This window comes from Aquarana catesbeiana, linkage group LG03 (assembly GCF_042186555.1).
Source record: "Aquarana catesbeiana isolate 2022-GZ linkage group LG03, ASM4218655v1, whole genome shotgun sequence".
Taxonomy (NCBI): domain Eukaryota; kingdom Metazoa; phylum Chordata; class Amphibia; order Anura; family Ranidae; genus Aquarana; species Aquarana catesbeiana.
In genome coordinates this window covers 645,892,939-645,897,166 of record NC_133326.1, presented here as the reverse complement: position 1 = coordinate 645,897,166, position 4,228 = coordinate 645,892,939, and the positions used below count along the sequence as shown (strand labels likewise).

Sequence of the window (4,228 nt, the reverse complement as noted above, 5' to 3'; positions counted from 1 at the left end):
CGGTGTTCGAACAAATTTTTTTTTGTTCTGCTGTGAACCGAACCGGGGGGTGTTTGGCTCATCCCTACTAAGCAGTTAAGGTGTTGGATTTAAGACCCAATACGTGAATATCTGCATGGGTTTCACCTTCACTCCTGATAGGATGTCAAAAATGTTTGGAAGTTATGTTGAAACAGACTGTTTATATCACATTGCTGATAATGTTATCCCCATACAGTGGAACAATTGCCAAAATCATATGGAAATAATTGAATACAAGTTAAACTAGGCATTCTTCAATAATTTTCTTGGTGCCAAACTCTGTAGATTTCTGAAAGAAAGGCTGCATGGCACTCAATTAAATAACATAGGCATGCAGTCCTTTCCAGGACCACTTCCAGTAGGAGTTGCAATCTGAATCTGGCTGCTGTTGGGTAAAATAAAACTCGTATTCAAGTCAGAGCCAAATAGGATAGTCGGTATTGCTCACTTGAAGTAGTTCTAAAGGTTTAAGGATTTTTACCTCAAAGCATTTTCTGCATTGAGGTAAAAAAAACCTCCCCCCTCCCCATGCCCAATCTTGATCCAGCGATGTGTATGAGAGCACATATCTCTCTGCTCTCTCCCTCCTTATAGGCTCAAAGACAGCAGCAGGAGCCATTGGCTGCTGTCAAACACAGCCAGTGAGGAGCAGGGCCAAGTCGCACAGAGTTGGTTTGGAAGTGAGCCCACACACGAGTGCCCCCATAGCAAGCTGTTCGTTATGTTGCTATGAAGGCACTCGGGGGGGTTGGGGGATTGCCAGTGGGGGACTCGAGAATAGGAGGATCAGGACTGCTCTGTGCAAAACCATTGCGCACGGCAGGTACGCATAACAAGTTTGTTGTTTACAATATAGCTTTACAATTAATTTAAGAGAGAAGTATGGCCAAAGCTCTTTTGGTCATAATTCTCTTGTGGGTTTACAGGAGTGCACTTATTTGTGGTCTTCATTGTCTGGATGTATCCCAACAATAATGTCGGGATTCCACCCAGATGCCTGACTGGCAGCTGAATCATTCTCTCATTGAGTCATGGAGCTCCTGCCCCTTCTGCTGCCCTGAAGGGGCAGAGCACAGAGCGGTGACTCACAGTCACCGCTCTGTGCTCAGAAAGAACCCATGACTTCAGCATCAACTACCCTCTCTTATATGCTTCCTTTTGGTTTTCTAAATATACAACTGAAAGTAGTGTGAGCAATATTGGAAGAGGCTTGAAGGGGGTGTAGAGTTGAGCAGTGTTGAAGGAAGGTGGCAATGGATGAATACGATTGCAGGGGTGAATCTCAAGTGCTGGGGGGGTGTACTTGCACTGTCTCAGAAGCTGGATTTTGGACTGCCAGGAGTTACCAGTGCCACCAAGAGAGCAAGTGGGTGACCAGGATGGCCGAGTGGTTAAGGCGTTGGACTTAAGATCCAATGGATGAATATCCACGTGGGTTCAATCCCCACTCCTGGTAAGAGCAGTCAAGAACTGAGCTTTTTGACCTAATTGCTGCTTGAGGTACTCTTTTGCTATTGCTCTTTTTATATAATTTCTGCTGGAAGTTATCATTGCTCTTTTTATATTATTTCTGCTAGAAGTTATTATTGCTCTTTTTATATTATTTCTCCTGTAAGTTATTATTGTTCTTTTTATATTATTTCTGCTAAAGGTTATTGTTGCTCTTTTTATATTATTTCTGCTGAAGGTTATTATTGCTCCTTTTATATTATTTCTGTTGGGGGTAGTGTGGGTTATCATTGCTCCTGGGAAGGGGGTTATTATTGCTGGGGACAATGGGAGTTATTATTTCCAGGGGTTAGTATCAGTGGCAAAAGAACAATTGTCTGGATGGCCGCACTCCAAAAGTAAAAACCAACGATAGTCCATACAAAAATCTGACGCATTTCACACCATTAATACAGGTGCTTAGTCAGAGCTACATAACAAACATTCTACAATGATATATATACACAAAAGGAAATGTAAAAAATCCTAATTGTCTTGCAAGTTGACCCCCATAAAATCATGTGAAAGGACCAGCCCAGATGGTGGGAGTGATAACAGCTGAGACTCTTTGTTTGCCACCAGGTTGGACAAGAAATTGCAATTGCTCTCGTGTGAAAATCATACATAGGCAGCGTCACATATAAATGCAGATTCAAAAGAATTTTAAAAAATCCTAAACAAAATAAAACAAAAAAGTAGGACATAAAAATAATAATAGGTAAACCTAATATAGACCAAAATGCCCCAAATATAACCAATTTGTGTTGCACAACATTGTAGAAAATCTGTAAATAAAGAGACATGCTTTAAAAACATTTATGTACACTGCTGCTGGTAAACGGACATTTAGGAGCAGTTGGGCCTTTTTCAGCTGCCCCTGAACTCTCCTCTATGTTATAGTATCAGTACATGTACACAGGGTTGTTTATAGTTGTTTCTAGACAGTTGAGTTTAGTAGAGTTGCCACCTCATCCCTTGCCACCTCATCCCTTTAAAGGGATGAGGTGGCAACCCTAGAGTTTAGAAGCATTTTTTGGAACGCAAAAAAACGGGTTCAGACAGATGTTCAGAGGCATTTGAAACGCCAAATGCCTGTAACAGCTTACGCTGCTAAATGCAGTTACTCGCGTTTTGAAGCATTTCGTTTACAGACGTTTTTCATTTTAACATTTTTTTTTTTTTACAAACGCTTCTAGACGCAAACGCGGCTAAATGCAGCATGTAAACGCGGCTAAACGGAAGTTTTTAAACACTGGTTTCTAGCTGTTAAGTTAAATCGTTCAGGAGAGGTTAAAGGACCTCCCGTGTACATGAAGCCTTTAGGCTTCATGTACACGGAACGTTTTTACAACCTCTCCTGAACGATTTAACTTAACAGATAGTAACCCACATTTAAAATGTCTTTTTTGCCGCATTTACATGCCGCGTTTAGTGGCATTTAGCCGCATTTGCGTTTAGAAGCGTTGAAAAAAAAAAATTTTTTTTAAATAGCCAAAAAATGAAAAACGGCTGTAAACAAAATGCGGTTAAACGCGGTAACTCGCGTTTAGACGCATTTTGTTTACAGCCGTTTTTCATTTTTGGCTATTTAAAAAAAAAAAAAATAATTTTTTTAGAAGTGGATGGTGTTTAGAAGCGTTTGGCACTTGAAATGCCTCTAGACTCAGAGTCTGAACTCATTTTTTTGCTTTCCAAAAAAGGCCTCTAAACTCAACTGCCTAGAAACTACTATAAATGACCCTGTGTACATGTACTGATAAGATAACATAGAGGAGAGTCCAGGAGCAGTTGAAAAAAATGCCCAACTGCTCCTAAATGTCCGTTTACCAGCAGCAGTGTACATGAGGCAGTAAAAACCTTGGTTTGAGAACGTTTTGCAAGGCAAGCGACATTTTTAAATAAATTTTGACTTGATATACAAGCGATGTCTTGATATACAAGTAGTTCATGTCACAACTGAGTATAAAAGAGAAGAGAGGCACAGCAATTCATATGGTTGATGAACTGGAGTAAAGCTGTCCGAATAGACCACCCTCCGCATTGCCATCGACGTCATCCCTTTCATGCTGTGCTCCACGAGCGGTTCAAGCCACGCTTTCAGGGTAGTCTTCCTGGTCATAATTGCAGACTGACAGCGGTGAGAGCCGGCGGTGCGGAGGATGGTCTATGTTGACAGCTTTACCCCAGATGCCTGCATACTTAGATGTGCCTGTTTTAATCATCAACCATGTGAGTTGCTAAATGTTGTACCTTCATTAAGTGTAACCATATTGCTACACTTAGAGGCGCCTCTCTTCTCTTTTATACTCTGGAGCTCCTGCTGGATTTTGCTTCTAATCCCCTTGTGGAGGCTTCTATTTGTGGATGGACATTTTATGGTTACACAACCTGGTCACATTGCTATAATCTTTTTATATGGACTATAAACTGAAAGACCTATGAATAAATGGTTGTGGAACGAATCACCTGAGTTTCCATGATTTCTTATGGGGAAATTCACTTTGATATACAAGTGCTTTGGATTACAAGCATGTTTCCGGAACGAATTATGTTCGCAATCCAAGGTTTTACTGTATATATAACCCAACATATACATTAGCATGAATCTACAAATAAATAGAAACAAACCCAGAAACCTGTCCCTATAAGATCTCATAAAAAGCTGTATCTTAAAGGAGACACCACTGTGTAAGTAATACAAATAAACACACCATAGAAG

General features: G+C 40.6%; 1 non-coding gene across 1 annotated transcript; it reads left to right on the top strand.

Annotated features, from left to right (window-relative positions):
* Positions 1-1,394: 1,394 nt before the first annotated feature.
* On the top strand, positions 1,395-1,477 carry TRNAL-UAA (transfer RNA leucine (anticodon UAA)). Its single transcript has one exon. It is a non-coding gene; the product is annotated as a tRNA-Leu (tRNA).
* The last annotated feature ends 2,751 nt before the right edge of the window (positions 1,478-4,228 follow it).